This window comes from Lolium perenne, chromosome 1 (assembly GCF_019359855.2).
Source record: "Lolium perenne isolate Kyuss_39 chromosome 1, Kyuss_2.0, whole genome shotgun sequence".
In the NCBI taxonomy this organism is placed as follows: domain Eukaryota; kingdom Viridiplantae; phylum Streptophyta; class Magnoliopsida; order Poales; family Poaceae; genus Lolium; species Lolium perenne.
Window position 1 is genome coordinate 121,540,361 of NC_067244.2, and position 19,828 is coordinate 121,560,188.

Consider the following 19,828-nt stretch of genomic DNA (forward strand, 5'->3'; position numbering starts at 1 on the left):
AGCATTAAGAGTAACAAAACCGAGACGACAAAAACCTACCAACGGCTGCAAGTTACCTATGTTGATATATAGTGCTCTAGGGAGGACGGTGATCACTCCTCCGCAACAAATGGGACCACGGGTTTGATGAGACTGATACACCAAATAAAATAAAACAAGAGCTCCCAAGCTCAGCGTCAAGTTGCAAACTGGGTAGCAACTTTTGTAAGGACCATCATGTCCTCTTCATTAACTCTCCACGAGCCCGCATGATGTTAGCAATAACATAGTACAAATAGCGATGAGTGATGTTAGGAAACAAAAGTTAGGATGGCGCGCGTTGTGTGTTAGGAAAAGTTGTGTTCGAGTCTATTTTCATACTATGTATGAGTCAATTTTTTAAAACCAGAGTTGTACTAGGCTAGGTCGTATTGGGCACGTGAGTCGTGTTGGATGCAGTATGTATCCCCTATATAAATGAATGAAAAGGACCGAAAAAACTACCAGTATTGCTGCACGAAATTATTTCTTGACATAACTCGAAATTGCTATGCCACGCCACCAGTATGCCGCAATAGTGACGTCATGTTGGTGGAATACCATGTCAATGCCACCAAATATGAAATCTCAACGCCACTACCGAACTATTTTTTACTAGTAAATGTAAGCATATTTGAAAGTAATAGTTACGACAAACCAGCGATCCACATTCAACAAGAATTTGCTTGGAAGCAATAGTCTTTAACCAGCAGAGCAAAATCCACTTTTGATACTGGCGGAATGCTCACCGTTGTTGCATTTTATCTTCACAATGATCCACCAGGTGGTAGAAAAATTATATTCTTGCCCTGATCCACTGTCTGATCACACAACGTGCAAATGTTTTCAAGTTTTTTTCGATAAAGGAGCATCGCCCCAACCTCTGCGTCAATAGATGCACACGGTTTGCTTTATTAAAAATAGTATCAAGTCACTTAAAGTTTATCATCACTTATTACAATCATGGAAAAGCTAAGATCGATACATGAATCAACCAGCTGAAAATATGGCACTCGGAAAAGCTATGCATTTGCTATTCTATTAATATGCCGCCACCCAGTAGGCCGGAAAAAGAAGTCCTGAGCAACCACTAGCATCCGGTTGCATCCAATAACCATACCCCCCCCCCCCCCCCCGCTGCTCCATCGGGAGAAGGAAAACCCATTTCTGAATTGAATGAGCAGCTCGCCGGATAACCTGCAAAAAATTAGTTCCAATTTGCTTGTTAAAGATAATATCATTTCTAGTCCTCCAAAAAGCCCAACAAATGGCCAACACTCCAATTCTTATTTTTTGTTTGTCATCTTTCTTCACACCATTCAGCCATCTACCAAACATATTAGTAACATTAGCTGGTGGCGGAATATTATAAGAAAGGTACATCATTCTCCATATTATCTTCGCAAAAGGACAATGAATAAACAAATGATTAACAGTTTCTGCGGAATCACAAAATCAACACTTTTGACATCCTTTCCATTTCCGTTTAGCTAATATCCTTAGTTAAGAGCACCTTATTGCTCATGAACCACATAAAGATTTTGATTTGCAAAGGGATCTTTAACTTTCATAAATATTTGCGAAGATAAATAGCATGCCCATTCATCCAATCAAGGTACATAGACTTGACTGAAAAAACACCCGAATCAGTAAGCTTCCAAATAAACCTATCCGGTTCAGATGTTAGATTGATATTAATAAGTCTTTGACATAGATGTAACCATTGTATCTATTTATTATCATTAAATCCTCTTCTAAAAGAGATATTAATAGGTTCAGCTGCAAGCACTGTCGAAACTAACACATTCTTATGTTGAATAATATTATATAAAGCAGGATATTGATGAGACAAAGGAGTATCCCCCATCCACACATCCTCCCAGAACCTAACCGATGTTCCATTCCCCACTCTGAAAAAACCTCTCTTGAAGAAATCCTCTTTAACATTCATGAGGCCCTTCCAGAAAGGTTAATCAGTCGGTTTAACCTCTACTTGTGCCAACGTTTTATTTTTAAGGTATTTATTACATAAGAGCTGTTGCCACATACCTTCCTCTGAGAGAAGTTTAAACAACCATTTGCTCAACAAACATTTATTCTTCAATTCCAACACCTCAATTCCCAACCCCCCCTCGATCCTTCGGTCGACACAAAATATTCCATTTAGATAATATATATTTCCTCTTGTGCTAATCGGATTGCCAGAAAAAATTTGATCTACAAAAATTTAACCGCTTTCTCACCCCAATTGGTATTTCCAAGAAGGAGAACATAAACATAGGAAGACTAGTAAGGACCTAATTAATAAGAACCAACCTATCACCATAAGACGACATTTTACTTGGCCAACACCTCAATTTGGAAGCAAACCGGTTTGCAATAGGATTCCACTCCGCATTTCTCTATTTTCTATAATGTACCGGAATTCCCAAATATTTTAAAGGTAAGATTCCAGATTCACACCCAAAAATATGTCTATACTGGTGTTCCATCTCCTTCGCCTTCCCAAAACTAAAACATTCACTCTTATGAAAATTAATCTTTAAACCGAATAGTTGTTCAAAAAATGCATAAGATTAGTTTCATATTAACAGCCTTTGCAATATCATGTTCCAAGAACAAAATTGTATCATCCGCATATTTTAGAATAGATATTCCCCCATCAATCTAATGAGGCAACAGCCTCCCTACTTTACCTTCATCCTTAGCCCTTGCAATAAGAATCGCTAACATATCCGCGACAATGTTAAAAAGAAGGGATTTCTATTTTCGTGCCCTCGGGTCCTTAGTTGTGCTCAGTTTTCCCCAGCTCCTTAGTTTTTCCTCAGTTTTACCCAAGCGTTTGTCTGAAACCATCACACGTGATGTAACGCCCGGTTGCCCGACGGTTGACCGTTATCTTCTGACTAGTGGGGCCACGTAGAGCCTGCAAAGACACGTTAGACCATCCATCTTTGTTTGACCGTAAGCATCGCTGTATCCCTGACCAAAACGCGAACGAGTGGGGCTTCGCTATATCAAATGACAAGTGGGGCCATGGCGCTGATACAAGGGGCAATACACGGGTAGGATTAGATTTTTAAACGGAGCTCTACAGCGATGGCACGGAGGAGGTGGCCTGCGGAGTGCCGAGATGAGATCGACGTCCACAAAGAACTGCATGAGGCGAGACCAGACGCATTAGATAGATATGAACTAGACGCGTTTAACCATGCAAAGAAGAGAAGAAATGGTCAACGACATCGACGACTACCTCAAAACTTTGACTGACCGTGTCCGACACGAACGCGAGCAATGTAGAGAAAACTAGTGTCTCTCCTTTCTGGCGTGTATAGATGGGTGCTAGAAGAGTGTGGTGGCGAAGGGAAAGACCTCACGGTGGTCTGTGGCGTCCAACATAGCGGGGCGGCGTGGCCGTGCCCACATCGGCGTGGATGCATGTTCGGCATTGGCATCAGCATGTACGTTCGGCATTGGCCTCGGTGGTATCTCTGGTGTGTCAGTGATCGAATGAGGGGACGGGATTGAGGGTGCATATCCCGACGGTGACCTAGCAGTGGCGTCGAGCATAGCCGTTCTGACCATGCCGATATCGGCATCGGCAAAGTTTGGAGGCTGTGGTGCTCGAATCAAGGAGGGATTTGTTTCTTGTACGCCAAAAGTGATTTGAAACAAGTTTCGTGTTGAAGGTTAGGTAACGAAAGTTTGTAAGTAAGCCCAAAATTATACTAGCGCCATGGTGAGGTTCTTTTTGATAGAGCTATACGGTTGGGCAAACTTTTTTGACACTTTTTAGATAGGGTTCCTTGTTGTTACACGTATGGCATCATGTATGGCAAATTTGGGATCATTTGGAGATGTTCGAAAAAATCACTTTGCTTAAACGCATGCCGTTTCGTCTCACCGACACCAGCTTTTCTAACAAGGTGATTTATTCTACCTCCTCTAAATGACCTCAAATTTCATACAGCTGATCTTCTATACATAGATAGATAGATTGTTTCGTTTTTATATTTTTTGAACTTTTTATTTCCCTTTATAATATCCAATTGATTTTCAGGTCAAAACCTCGAAAAACAGCATCATGTATGGCATCATTTTCGCCATAAATTTCAAATTTTGTGAAACTTTCCCTTTTAGATATTCCTTGTTGTTATAGATATGGCATAATGTATGCCAAATTTGGTTAGGTCTCACTGAAACCAGCTTTTGTAACAAGTTAGGTTTTTTCGACCTTCTCAAAAGGGATTTTTTTCTACCTTCTCTAAATGACCTCAAAAATCATACAGACGATCTTCTATACAAAGATAGGTAGATTGTTTCGTTTTTACATTTTTTGAACTTTTATTTCCCTTTATAATACCCATTTGTTTTCAGATCAAAACCTCGAAAGTTAACATAACTAGATGGTGAACCCTTCCAAACTTCAAATACAGAGATAGATAGATTGGTTCGTTTATCATTTTTACCGTGAATAGTAATGGCTACAAGAAATCGGTGATGGTCTATCATTTTTTGCGTGAAAAGTAATGGCTACAACAAATCGGTGATGGTTTATCATTTGGGATTTTCGTGAAAATTAATGGCTACAACAAATCGGTGACGGTTTATCATTTTTTGCGTGAAAATTTATGGCTACAACAAATCGGTGATGGTTTATCATTTTTTGCGTGAAAAGTAATGCCTAAAAGAGTTTATAATTTTTAGCGCGTGAAAATAAATACGAGAAAACCGCCATTTAGCAAACTTAGAGAGTGGAAGGTAACCGCCGACAGAGAGAGGGAGGGGTTATCCTGCCCGTTAGATCATACGATCAACGGTCGACGGGCACGATCCGCGTGACATGGGCTAGACCAATCAGGGCAATGTTGCACGTGTGAGAGAATTTGTGGAGGGAGAGGGCAAAACTGAGTAGTATCAAGAAACCAAGGGCACCTATGTAATAAACAGACTAAGGGATTCAAATATGAGATTTAAAAAATGAAAAATGCGTGTTTTGTAGAATAAAACCCATCTTGGCCTATCTCAAACTATTTGCAATACAAATATACATGAGTGTGAGAATTGTGGCCTCATTTAGACAAAGTATGTTTTGGGGAAAGCTGTTTTGGGAAGGGCTTATTGTGGAAAACCATGCACCTTCATAGCTACTAGGTGATTTGAGAAGGCCTTTGAGAAGTGGCAATTTGTGGTAAAACTTGATTTATCTATGACTTATCTATGTTTTGAGAACTGGAAATTTGTGGTAAAGACTCCATGAGTATGTGCCACTATTTTTCGGAATTTTTTGCACATTAAATGACTCATTTAACTAGTTAATCCCATTTGTTGACTGTCTGTTGACCAGCTACTTGAGGGTAAAACTGAGCATATTGCACTAGCCAGTACTAGCACTCAAGGGGAAAACTGAGCACACAAAAAATGCTAGTATAATGCTCGAGGTTATAACTGAGTATATCTAAATTTTCAGGGTTAGACTCGAGGACGCGTGTTGCGGTGCAGAAATGAAAGACGTGCAATATTTGACGCGTAGACGCCGGTCGCGGTGCAGAAGTCGAAGACGTGCAATCGTGGACGCGTGGCGCATTGCAGAAGTCCAAGACGTGCAGACGTGCAGCGGTGGACGCGTAGGACGCGGGTCGCATTAACCACCACTAGCCTTTATAGACGCCTCCTCCCACTATCTCTGTCACTCTCACTCGCCTACGCAACGCCGCCTCTCTCACGTCCCATCATCTTCTCCAAAGCAAAAACCCTCTCCCTCTCCCTCTCCTCTGCCGGCGAGATGGACAAGGAGAATGCCAATCCCATCGTCCACGGCGCCGTCGGCTCCAAGCGCGACGCCTCCTCTTCGACGCCGTCCCCTCAACGGACGTCGCCGCCGTCCCCTCAACGGACGCCGCCGCCTCCGCCGCCGGTGCATCGGAGGCTGCTGCCGCCGGTCGCGGTCAGATCCCACCGGGATGGGACCCCTACGAGCCGGTGCCGTACGTCCCGCCCCCGAACCGCTACGACACCTCCATAGAGGACCCATGGAACGAGGTAATAACTACGGTTTGCTTCCTTTTTTGTTCCCCATTCCTTTTTGAACCCTATTTGTGCTGGTGTAGATGGATCTGTGGATGGATGAGTATTGGGCTAATATTTGCGCCGATTTTATTCCATTTTGCTTTGATCCCTCCTTGATTTCGTTCAAGATTTGGGTTTCGGCCGTTCGGTTAATTTATGCAAGTAATAATGGGATCTCAATCAGTTAATTTATGCAAGTAATCATAGGATCTCAATCAGTTATTTTATGCACGAATCAAAAGATATCAACCGTTTAATTTTGCAAATAATCTGGAATGTGTTCAAGTTCAGATCTGGAATCTGTTTCTTTGCCTATGATGAATCGGTGGGCACAGATTTTTACAGGGAGGGTTCAGCGAACCATTTCTGTGTACAAATCTGTTGTGCATGAGCTTTGGTTCGCTTACACCGTCCCTGTAGACATATAATCGTGTCCACTCTAACTGAGGCTGCCTCTGTTTTTCCTAACTTTGTTATCATGCACGTTTGCAACTCATTCACTAATAAATTCCCGTTTGATATGGATCAGCTGTTCGGCAGCGACGTCGGCAGCGACGACGAGCACCATGACGTCAAGACTCGCCAGGTGCTGCGGAGGCTGCAGGTCGGCCAAGATGTCTCCTACCTCGACGTCGCCAAGGGTGTCTACAGTGCCCCTTCGCACTAGGAGGCTCGGCGGCACTGACTTCAACTGCGTCCTCACGCATGCCGAGAACATCGGCCACACCAACCCCAAGGTCGGCGCGTCGGTGAACCCCAACTCCTTCCGCGCCAAGCACTTGGCGCTCGGCATGCACCTCCGCAGCATCCAGCGGGTGGAGATCTCCGGCGGGCGCATGCCTCCGCTCAAGCCCAAGGCTCCCAAGGGGAGCAACAAGTGGAGGCAGAGGCAGATGGGGTAGGCGGAGTCCTGGACGTGTGCTGCTGCTGCCTCCTCCATTTTGTTGTTGGGATCCCTTTGTTGTTAGTTAGGGATCCCTCGTTGTTATGTTGTTAGTATGATGGTGCTGTACTGCTGTGAAGAACCTCGAACCCTACTATGTTTGGCTGCTGAATGCAGCTTATTATCTATATTATCTATCCCTATTCTACTATATGACCTTGTGAATTTATCGTACATTCCCTGTAGATTTGCTTCTAGATTTAACTACATACATATGGACCAGATGGAGTACTAGATTGGGCTCCCTACTAGATTTGCTGCCATATTGGGAAAACAACCAGGGCCAAAAGGCACAAATAATAATTGAAGAAAGACAGAAATGCAAGCTTCTCTAGATTTGATACTAATTATGTGAAAAAAGGCAGAGAGAAGGAGGCAGAAAAGGTACTCTTAAAAGGGAAATGCCAATGGCCGAGAGAGACAAAACCCAGCTCCTGCTCACGTGCAACCAAACGCAATCTCGTCCTGTCCCACGCGGTCCCTTTCTACCAGCCCCACGCGACGCGGGCCCACACGACGCGGCCCCACACGTCAGAATGGAGCGGTCAACTTAACGGGAATCCTGCCGTCTGAGCTGCCTTCTGCGGGTTTCAAACAAGGACTTGGGGAAAAGTGAGGAAAAACTAAGGGGCTGGGGAAAACTGAGTACAACTAAGGAACCGAGGGCACGAAAATAGAAATCCCTAAAAAGAATTGGAGATAAAGGGTCCCTCCTGACGTAATCCTTTCCTGGTTTGAAAATTATGCCCAACAACATCGTTAACTCTTATACCAACAGTCCAACACTCCCCCCTTGCACAAATTGCTTTATTCTATCGCACCAAATAGGGTCAAAACCCTTCATACATAGAACTTGCTGCAAAAAGGGCCATTTAACCTTGTCATACGCCTTTTCAAAATCAATCTTAAAGAGCACCCCATCAAGCTTCTTGCTATGCAACTCATGTATTGTCTCATGGAGAACAACAGCTCCTTCAAGAATGTGTCTCCCAGGAATAAAGGCTGTTTGAGTTGGTCTAATTATTTTTTGTGCTACTTTAGATATTCTGTTTGTTGTCACTTTGGTAAAGATTTTAAAACTCACATTAAGCAGACATATTGGTCTATATTTCTGTATATGTGTTGCATTTTCCTTCTTAGGCAGCAAATTAATCACCCCAAAATTCAATTTATACAAGGGAAACTCCCCTCTCTAGAAACTCTCAAATAGAGCCATGAGATCATATTTAATAATCCCCCAAAAGTGTTGATAGAATTTCGCAGGGAACCCATGAGGTCCTGGTGATTTATTATGTTCCATTTGAAAAATAGCATCGTGAACCTCCTCCATGGAGAAGTTGGAAATTAATACCGTATTCTCCTCCGCTGACAATTGCGGAATATCTTCAATTCTACTTTCATCCAAAACAACAGAACTATGCTCAGGGTTACCGAATAATTTCTTATAATACTCCGGAATATAAACCCTTACATTATCATCTCCAACAATAGTACCCTCATCTTGCTCAAGTTGGTAGATCTTCTTTTTCCGATGTTTACCATTTGCTATTAAGTGAAAGTATTTAATATTATCATCCCCTTCCTGAATATATTTTACCTTGGCCCTTTGCGCCCACTTAATCTCTTCCTCTCTTCGCATGTTATAATTTTTCATTAGCTTGGTTTAACTCAGTACGTTCCACCAAAGATAGCTGCACTATTTCCGCTTTAATATCCAACATGTCTATAATGTTCAATAACCTTTACTTCTCCCTCTTATATTTTCCACTTAATTTTTTTGCCCAACCACGTAAGAATCTATGCAAATGCCTAATCTTATTCTGCCAAGTTTGAATCGGATTCTTTCCAAGATGACCCGCTGCCCATTCACATGTAATGAGATAATAAAACCCCTCTTGTTCTAACCAAGCCAACTCAAATGAGAAACGCGGTTTTTGACCTATATGTGCTTGAATCCCCGCATCAATCAACAACGGGGTATGGTCAGACCCAGAGCGAGACAAAGCCCTGACTGTGACCAGGGGGAATTTTTGTTCCCATTCAACACTCGCTAACACCCTATCCAGTTTTTCATATGTAGGAGTTTCTCTTCTACTAGCCCAAGTAAATTGGCGCCCCGACATAGCAATTTCTCTTAAGTTTAAATTCTCACATCGCATTAAAAATAAAAGGCCAACGAGGATTAAAGTTAGCATTACTTTTATCCTCAGGTTTTCTCAAAATATTGAAGTCCCCGGATAATAACATCGGTATCGTTTCAGATTTGCAAGTTCTAACTAATTCTGCAAGAAACTCATACTTATTTTTATCTTGGGCCGCTCCATACACCGGCACAAGTAACCATTGAAAACCATCTACTTTTGAAGTAATAGCCAATTTGACACAATAATCTCCACTATCTACCCTATTAACCACCAAAGTAGCCGTGTTAATCCCAACCAGAATTCCACCCGATCTCCCAAGTGGCGGCAAGCAAAACCATGCAAACTCCTTCCCCGCAGCCAAATCATGAAGGAAAGGCACCGCAAAATTAGATCTTCCAGTCTCAAGTAAAGCTATAAAATCTAGGTCATACTCCCTAATTGATTCCTTTACAAACAAATGCTTCCCCGGATCTTTAAATCCCTCACTATTTCAAGTAAAACCTTTTAGATTAGTCATTGATACTTAGTGTTTTTGAATCCAGCCCGGTTGCTCCTCCTTACCGTTTTAGTATCAAAAATTTTCTTCTTATGGCCCTTTCTCTCATTAGGAATTACTAACGGTTCATCCTCCAAAATATCCTCCCCATCCAAATCAAGACACAAATTTGAAGCATCTGTGACCGCTAGACAAAAGCAGTATCCTTTACCAAACTATCTGATTTTTTAAGCATGGTTAAATTTCTTTGTAACTCAACATCCTTAATTAATCTAGCAGAGGCAACACAATCGGAATGAGAATTACCCAAAGAAACCCCCAAAGCTACATCATTTTGGACTATATGATCATCAGTAAACAAAGTAATTGAAGGGGATTTCAAAGGAGACTTACCCAGCACAGGTAGCTCCGCACGCTGCTTGGCGATCTTCATTGCCCTCTCCATTTGAGTGGCATCGGCGTTAGGTTGAGCACTAAGTCTTCCACTCGACCGTACTCCACACACTTCCTCTTCTCGAATCCATCCAAACGCTATGACTTGTTGAGGAGTATGCATGAACTCCGTAGACACTTTCTTACTTGCGGCAGCCGGAGCATACCCAGACTTGACCGCATTCTGTTCATCCAAAACATTGTGCTGATAATCTTTATCAAAATTCATATTCAACACAAAATCAGCCGGTGGTTTTGTCACCTGAGTCATAGTGATCGACGTAGTCATGCAAGACGGCCCCCATGCAAACCAGGCCGGCCCCTGCAGCACCAGCAGACGCCCCTGGGCGAAGCACATTCGCTGGGCCGGACTCCGGCCGCTCCTCACTAGGCAGCCCACCACGCTGCTGCTCACCTGAGCGAGGCGCAGAAACAAGGGCAGGGCCCGCCATAACCTGCCCGTGCAGCCGAACGCGCTGCTGCTCCTGGCCCGCCTCTGCATGTCTCGGACTGCGGACCGCATGCGTGATCGACGTCGCCGCAACCCCGCTTCCCTCTCCGCTGCATTCCATCACAGGAAAATCGGCAGCACATTTCGGAGGAGCATCCAAAGGGGTCGAGTTAAGCATACACTCGCCCCTCATATCCGCAACATCGCTGAAAAAAGTGAGAAGTTTCTTAGGATTTAGACAATGCTCATTTGAAAAATAAAACACAGTATCATACCTCACTGTATTTGTAACCACTCCCAAGTTATGAACAGTATTATTGGGTGGCGATGTTGAACCCCCATTCTCTCCTTTATCCCCCTCATCCTCTCCTGTATTCTTAGTTCTCTTTGCATTACGATCGGGTTCAACTCCTTTATCTTGATTTTGTTTCTGAGGATCATCATCTCCTCCATCACCAGGTGCTTCTGACATGGAAACATCTATAGCCGCATGGTGTGAAACCCCCTCAACCTCAAATTTGAGCCTAAAGAATTCATGTTTGATCTTTAAATCCCAAGTCTCTGGAATAAGAGCTGTATCCAGGCACGTGATAAACATACGGAGCACATTATGATGCCGAGTGAACCCAATATCAATCTCTTTTTTCCTACCAAACACATCTCCTAAGGCCCAAAGAGCAAGATAATCATCGAGCACCACAGGTGGTAAAACGTATACCCGTATCCAAACATCCTCAGGAGACCAAACAGGCTGAACCTCTTTCTTCCAAGAATCAAAAGACAAGATGACGCCCAAAATGTTGCACTCTCACCAGCTCATTCTTACTTGGGAAGTTGACCTTGAAAACATTGTCCTCCACCTGTTGCACTTCCCACTGGTAACTAGGATCCACCGCAGATGTGTGATCACCTGCTCCACAGAAAGGGTGCCACCAGACACCTCAACTCTACCCAATCGAGTGTTCTCCACACGTGGCCTAACAGAAGCAGACAGAGGTAACTCCCAGAACGCCAAATCCAGATGACCAAGCCCATACATCGCTAGTCGTGGGTGTGGAGCCTTATGCAAAGGGCAATCTTTTGTAGCATGATCTGGTTTCTGACAGCAGTCACAGAGAATCGCCTCACAGTCATTGAGAAAATGCCCATTTTTGCGGCACCTAAAACAACTCGGTCCCTTCCTCTTATTAGCAGCCACAAATTCTGCCTCGGACATCCCATCATGGTACTGTACTTGGTCCTTGGACCCAAACCCGGCCACAGCCATAAGCACTTCCTCTGCCCGCTGTGGCGCAACTTTTTGTTGTGATGGCGTCGTCCTAGCAATCCCCGGCTGTCGAACAAGGGGGGCAGCCGGCTGCTCAACACCACCTCTCGTAGCAGTATGAGAATCCACATCAATCAACTCAGGCCGGCCAGCAAGCTGCTTTGCAAACGCCTCTGCTGCCTCATTAACCATCTTCTGTTGTGCCTCAGTAAGCCCAGGGACAGCAGCAATATACCCACTACTAGCACTCCTAGAATTGAAATCAGAATTGGGAACAAAACGGCGGGAATTGAAACTATTGTTATACCCTACATTGCGACGGCCATCATTGAAGTTATTGAAACCTTGGTGGTACCTGCGGTCACCACCAAAATTTTGCCGTCCTTGACCCGCTTGAAAAACCCCGTCGCGGAACACATTCGCATGATTGCCATCGCCTTCTCCGGCCTCTCCTCCAGACCCCGCTGTTCCGCTTGGCCCTCCATCAAAGTAATTCGCGCTGCGCCCACCACCGAAACCATCCCGCCAGCCCGAACCACCGTGACCTCCCGGCGGCCTTCCCCGGCCAGGGTTACCACCACCACGATTCGCCATCGTCGAGGCTTGGAGGAGAGCGCGTGGCGGCTGCGATTGGATATTATTCGTATGGAGAAACTGAGATCCGAACCCTAACCGGTGTCGTACCCCTCGAGCAAACTAGGGAATACGTCCGATCGCACGATTAATTTGTGTAATGCTATGGCCAATACGACCAATATTCACAACATTATCATTAACACAAAACGGTGCAGAGCCCAATTGGCCCAAAGGTACATAATTTGAAATCTGATGATGGTCAGATCTCGCCGGCGGCCATACGCCCCGACGTCGACATAATCTGTTCTTTCGTTGTCTCCTCTGCACCATTACCCACTCAGACGCATCAAAAGATTCGAGCATGAACGTAGTCGGAGAAAGAATTGGTGTTTGAAACTGAACTTTCCTTGTCATTGGAGTGAACTTCGAACACGGTGAGCCTGTACTTCTAAGACTGTCCGGTGTACCTGATAAAAGCTGCATCGCCGCTGCCCTTTGACGAAGCCTCTTCTGCTCACGCCGGCGAACCGCGGAAGACGTCGAGGACGGGAGAGTGCAGGACTCTGCATTCGGCGTCTTGCAGTATGCCGACAAGGCTTCGAGGGAAATCTCCACCGGCAGGTCTTCATCTCGCCCTTCGTCACCGTCCTCGGAGTCCTCGCCGGAAGAGAGCGACCAGAATCGCCCTCCGGTCGCCCCCAACGGGCCTCCGCAAAAAACGGACATGATATGATCAGAGTGAATAGTCAAGTGTTTCACGTTGATGTAGATTCAGCCATATGCTAGGTGTCCCTTCTCTGTGGCACCGTCAAGCTTAGTAGCAAACGAACTGTTATATTTTGGCTCAACTTCTGTGGTACCGCCAATCTTCGTAGCGCTGGACCAAACTCAGGGGCTAGACATTGAATCAATGTCCACGGAGCCTGCGGAAGGGCCATATATATTCATTAAAGGATCGTGTCAAGGCTCTAGTGACTTAGTATATCACTCGTCTACATATCGATGTGCCGTTACAACGAACTAGGAAGCATTGGCGCGGCGGCACGCCGCGCCCGTGGTGCTAATATGTTATAAATTTTTGGTGTTATCTAGTATGGAGAGTGCTTTTGATAGTCTACAAAGCGATGTATTTGAAGAATAATGCTTTAGACGTGTGGTAGAGCAGATTTTTTTTGTCCGGACTATAATGTTTACCTCTGATCAGAACGATTCACAAGCAGGGGATACTGTAGCTTTAATAAGCAGCAGATGCCAGTGCCGAAGGCTTTCTAGCTGAGACAATAATTAGGTTCAAAATATGTACATAACAGCTAGAGTGATCAACTGTAGCCAACAGTGCGTGGAAAGCACTTGGTATAGTAGGACAGTAGGTACGCTCACAGTACTACATTTTTGCTTTAGGTTCTCAAGCTAAATTGATCTGTTTTTGTAGACAGATCTCCGCTGTTGTTGCAAGAATAAACCAAAAGGTAAAGCTAGCATGTTTTGCAATTGTGTGTTCAGTTTGTGGTTAAATTTAGTGTTTACCTCGAAGTGGTAACTTCTTTATTTATGTACGAAGAGTTCTTTTTTTTTTGAGAATACGAAGAGTTCTTTGTTGATGTACTTCTTGGTTGGTGTAGTAGCTCATGCCTTGGCCTTCATCTTTTTTTTTTCAATCGTGCAGCTGACATCCTTCAGAAGGGAAAATTGTTGTTTAGTAGACGTGTCTATGTAGAAATTGTATGCTGGGCAAACTTCATTCCTATTTAATCCGAGTAATAACTCTGTAATCTTTACTTCTTCATTCGAGGCAGGTGTCGTCTGGTCGGCGAGGATCCTGAAGCTTTGCCATCTTCTGGTGCATTTGGCATTTCTTCAGGCGGACAGAGTACACAGATTTTTATGGGTATGTCGGGGTTTTTGTGCTGCTGCCTGATGATAGTGCTACTGCTAGAGAAGTAGTGCCGATTAGTTCAGAGTTTGAAATAAGAAATGTTCAGTATGTGCAATTGTTGTGATACGAAATGTTCAGTACATGCAAGTCGCAAATAGGGAAGCTAACCTTCTGAATATGCCAAGATCCAGTGTTTTATTTCCTGCAAACTATTAAAGGAAATGCATAAATCATACTGTAGTTATTGCTTTTATGATCACTTAAATAAACTATTTCAAGAGGAAACATGCTAAGAACAGACCAAATTTACCTCCAAAAAACGTTCTCAAGGTAGGTATGTCCATTGTCATTTAGTTCGAGCAAACTAGAAACCAGCGAATATATATTACTGTTAAGTTATGATTAATGATAGTTCTCAACAATATATTCTAGACTGTTATGAGATCAGTTAAAGCGACACATAATCAATTTCTTGATCTATAAACGTTAACCAAATACTAAAATGATTTGAATTGTAAGCTTTACTGAAGAAACAAAATATATCTACCATCAGACCTTACCGAATCAGCCTCTATCCTCATAGGCCTGTTCAAAACAACATAATGAGTAATGACAATGCAAAGTATCTGCTATGAATAGTGCGGCGTGGCTCAGCATAATAAGAATGGAAAGAGTAAACCAACTTGGCTCGGCAGCTTTTATCCTTTTCTTTTCTCTATATAGACCTCCTGCGTTTAGGTCCAAATTTTATCCTCCATATCTCCTCATCACTCTCTACACATGCAGTTCACCAAAGCTCAGCTCACCCTATTGATAATTGAAGTGTTGTAGTAATATTTTTTATGAGCAAATGGTGCACAAATGATAATGACAGGTGTATCCTCAAAATTTCAAGCCAAGAAACATGTTTGAAATCATCAAATTTTGTACACGCTAAACAACATGCTTGTGGTACCAACATCTACCTTTGGACGAAAAGGGCATGTGTATCAGTTCATTGTGCAGATAAATGGGCCAATAAAATTGGGATAAAAGATCATGAAAAAAGCTAAGAAAAAAACCTGTAAGAAGTAAGCCCTCATCGAATATTAGATTTAAAGTGTTGATATGGTTAAGGGGATGCACAGCTTCAACATCACTACTTCAAATGCTTGACTGGGTACCTGTGCTTCATTGAGAAGTTCACGGTATATTTTGGTCAGACAACTTCCTAGCTGGCCACCACTTATAGAATTGATGAAGACCACACAAGCGAAAAACGCAGCATGGCAGGCGACAGAATGTAGGTTGCCAGAGGATAAAAATAAAATGTTGGGATCTATCAAAGAAGCTGATCGAGCGCACCTGTCGGCTAGGCTAGAAGAGGAAGGCATGTAGGAGAAAGAGACTCACCGAGATGCGACACATCCCACAAAACGCTGTTGAGCTCTTATCCCGTAGATGTTGGAGATATGCCCAAGAGACAATAATAAAGTGGTTATTATATATCTTTGTGTTTATGATAAATGTTTATATACCATGCTATAATTGTATTGACCGAAACATTGATACATGTGTGTTATGTAAACAACAAGGAGTCCCTAGTAAGCCTCTTGTATAACTAGCTTGTTGATTAATAGATGATCATAGTTTCAAGATCATGAACATTGGATGTTATTAATAACAAGGTTATGTCATTATGTGAATGATGTAATGGATACACCCAATTAAGCGTAGCATAAGATCACGTCATTAAGTTATTTGCTATAAGCTTTCGATACATAGTTACCTAATCCTTCGATCATGAGATCATGTAAATCACTTATACCGGAAGGGTACTTTGATTACATCAAACGCCACTGCGTAAATGGGTGGTTATAAAGGTGGGATTAAGTATCTGGAAAGTATGAGTTGAGGTATATGGATAAACAGTGAGATTTGTTCACCCCGATGACGGATAGATATACTCTGGGCCCTCTCGGTGGAATGTCGTCTAATTAGCTTGCAAGCATATGAATGGTTCATAAAGAGACCACATACCACGGTACGAGTAAAGAGTACTTGTCAGGAGATAAGGTTGAACAAGGTATAGAGATACCGATGATCAAATCTCGGACAAGTAAAATATCGCGTGACAAAGGGAATCGGTATCGTATGTGAATGGTTCATTCGATCACTAAGTCATCATTGAATATGTGGGAGCCATTATGGATCTCCAGATCCCGCTATTGGTTATTGGTCGGAGAGAGGTCTCAACCATGTCTACATAGTTCGCGAACCGTAGGGTGACACACTTAAGGTTTGATGTCGTATTAGTAGATATGGAATATGGAATGGAGTTCGAAGTTTTGTTCGGAGTCTCGGATGGGATCCAGGACATCACGAGGAGTTTCGGAATGGTCCGGAGAATAAGATTCATATATAGGAAGTTATTTTATAAGTTTGAAAATGATCCGGTGCATTTATGGAAGGTTCTAGAAAAGTCCGGAAGAAATCACTATGGAAGGCGGAGTCCCGGAGGGACTCCACCTAGCATGGCCAGCCAACCCTAAGGGGGTGGAGTCCCAGGTGGACTCCACCATAGGTGGCCGGCCACCCCACCTAAAGGAAAGGTGGGAGTCCCACCTTGGGTAGGACTCCCTCCTTGAGTAGGTTTCCCACTTTTGGGAGGTTTTGTTGTTGGGGTCTTATTCGAAGATTTGGACTACAACTCTTGGGGACTTCCACCTATATAATGAGGAGCCAAGGGGAGGGGCCGGCCAAACCAAAGCCATCTAGGCCGCAGCCCCAAGTGGCCGGTGCCCTACACCCCCTTTCTCCCCAAACCCTAGCGCCCCTCCTCCACATACAACTCCCGCAGCGCATAGGCGAAGCCCTGTCGGAGTTCTCCACCACCACCGCCACCACGTCATCGTGCTGCCGGGATTCCGAGGAGGATCTACTACTTCCGCTGCCCGCTGGAACGGGGAGAAGGACGTCGTCTTCATCAACACCGAACGTGTGACCGAGTACGGAGGTGCTGCCCGATTGTGGCACCGTCAAGATCTTCTACGCGCTTTTGAAAGCGGCAAGTGATCATCTTCTGCAACAACGAGATCTAATCTCGTAGGCTTTGGAAATCTTCAAGGGTTAGTCTCGTTCATCCCCTCGTTGCTACCGTCTTCTAGATTGCATCTTGGCTTGGATTGCATTCTCGCGGTAGGAATTTTTTTGTTTTATATGCTACGAATCCCTACAGTGGTATCAGAGCCGTGTCTATGCATAGATTGGTTGCACGAGTAGAACACAATTGTTTTGTGGGCGTTGATGCTTTGTTGTCTTTAGCTTGAGTACTTTGCATCTTTGTGGCATAGTGGGATGAAGCGGCTCGGGCTAACCTTACATGACCGCGTTCATGAGATTTGCTCCATGCTCGACATGCAACTTGTATTGCATAAGTGCCTTTGCGGGTGTCTGTCTCTCCTACTATAGTGAAGATTCAATTTACTCTTCTATTGACAACAATAGTATCACCGTTGTGGTTCATGTTCGTAGGTAGATTAGATCTTACTCGAAAACCCTAAACCACGTAAAATATGCAAACCAAATTAGAGACGTCTAACTTGTTTTTGCAGGGTTTGGTGATGTGATATGGCCATAATGTGATGATAAATATGTATGAGATGATCATTATTGTATTGTGGCAACCGGCAGGAGCCTTATGGTTGTCTTTAAATTTCATGTTGAGTAGTATTTCAAAGAAGTTGTAATAGTTCCTACATGGGAGAACAATCATGAAGACGGCGCCATTGACCTTGACGCTACGCTGACGATGATGGAGATCATGCCCGTTGATGATGGAGATCATGTCCGTGCTTTGTAGATGAAGATCAAAGGCGCGAAGATAAAGGGGCCATATCATATCACATATGAATTGCATGTGATGTTAATCCTTTTATGCATCTTATTTTGCTTAGATCGCGACGGTAGTATTATAAGATGATCCCTCTCACTAAAATATCAAGATAATAAAGTGTTCATCCTTAGTAGCACCGTTGCCAAGACTTGTCGTTTCGAAGCATCACGTGATGATCGGGTGTGATAGATTCAACATGTGCATACAACGGGTGCAAGCCAGTTTGCACACGCGGATACTAAGGTTGCCTTGACGAGCCTAGCATGTACAGACATGGTCTCGGAACATGGGATACCAAAAGGTAGAGCATGAATCATATGATTGATATGATGAACACTTTGAGTGTTCGCCATTGAAGTTACATCTTGTCTCGTGATGATCGGACTTGGTGTGGTGGATTTGGTTCGTGTGATCACTAAGACAATTCGAGGGATATTGTTTTGAGTGGGAGTTCACCTAAATTTTTAACTTTGTTGAATTAAAATTTGAACTCAATTTGTCATAAACTTAGTCTAAACTATTGCAAATATATGTTGTAGATTATGGCGTCCCCATCAATCAATTTTAACCAGTTCCTAGAGAAAGAAAATCTTAAGAGCAATGGTAGCAACTTCACCGACTGGTTCCGTCATGTGAGGATTTTCCTCGCTGGTGGAAACCTGCAATATGTGCTCGAAGCACCGCTAGGTGACCCTCCTGCAGAAACTGAAACCGATGAAGTAAAGAATGCTTACGAGACTCGGAAAACTCGGTACTCTCAAGTTCAGTGTGCCATCCTATGCAGTCTGGAAGCCGATCTTCAAAAATGTTTTGAGCACCACGATCCTCATGAGTTGGTCAATGAGCTGAAAGCTATCTTTGAAACTCATGCGGCCGTGGAATGCTATGAAGCATCGAAACACTTCTTCAGTTGCATGATGGAAGAGGGCAACTCCATTAGTGAGCACATGCTCATCATGACTGGGCATGCGAAGAAACTCAGTGACTTGGGAATAGTGATTCCTAACAGACCGGGGATTAATCGTGTCCTTCAATCACTGCCACCTAGTTACAAGAACTTTGTGATGAACTACAATATGCAGAACATGAACAAAGAGTTACCTGAACTCTTCGCCATGTTAAAATCTGCTGAGATTGAGATAAAGAAAGAGCACCAAGTGTTGATGGTCAACAAGACCACCAGTTTCAAGAAACAGGGCAAGTCTAAGGGCAAATTCAAGAAGGGTGGCAAGAAAGCTATCGCGCCGCCTGTGAAGCCTAAGACTGGCCCCAAGCCTGATGCTGAGTGCTATTACTGCAAGGAGAAGGGACACTGGAAGCGTAATTGTCTGAAGAGCGGCCTTGTCAAGAAGAAGAAAGATATATCTGATATACATGTTATAGATGTTTATCTTACTAGTTCCCGTTCTAGTGCCTGGGTATTTGATACTGGTTCGGTTGCTCATATTTGTAACTCGAAACAGGAACTACGGAATAGATGAAACGTATCGAGGGATGAAGTGACGATGCGCGTTGGAAATGGATCCAAGGTCGATGTGATCACTGTCGGCATGTTCCCTCTACATCTACCTTCGGGATTAGTTTTAAACCTCAATAATTCTTATTTTGTGCCTGCGTTGAGCATGAACATTATATCTGGATCTTGTTTAATGCAGTATGGTTATTCATTCAAGTCTGAGAAT

General features: G+C 43.6%; 1 long non-coding RNA gene across 6 annotated transcripts; it reads right to left on the reverse strand.

Moving 5' to 3' along the window:
* Positions 1-13,977: 13,977 nt before the first annotated feature.
* Positions 13,978-15,707, reverse strand: LOC127300534 (uncharacterized). 6 transcript variants are annotated; one of them, XR_007851380.2, is made up of 5 exons: positions 15,334-15,707; positions 14,583-15,046; positions 14,441-14,474; positions 14,176-14,325; positions 13,978-14,070 (listed from the first exon to the last, which is right to left on the reverse strand). It is a non-coding gene; the product is annotated as an uncharacterized lncRNA (long non-coding RNA). The 6 variants fall into 6 exon arrangements; XR_007851375.2 differs by having other exon boundaries at positions 14,583-14,857; positions 14,956-15,707; XR_007851365.2 differs by having other exon boundaries at positions 14,583-15,707.
* Between the last annotated feature and the right edge of the window lie 4,121 nt (positions 15,708-19,828).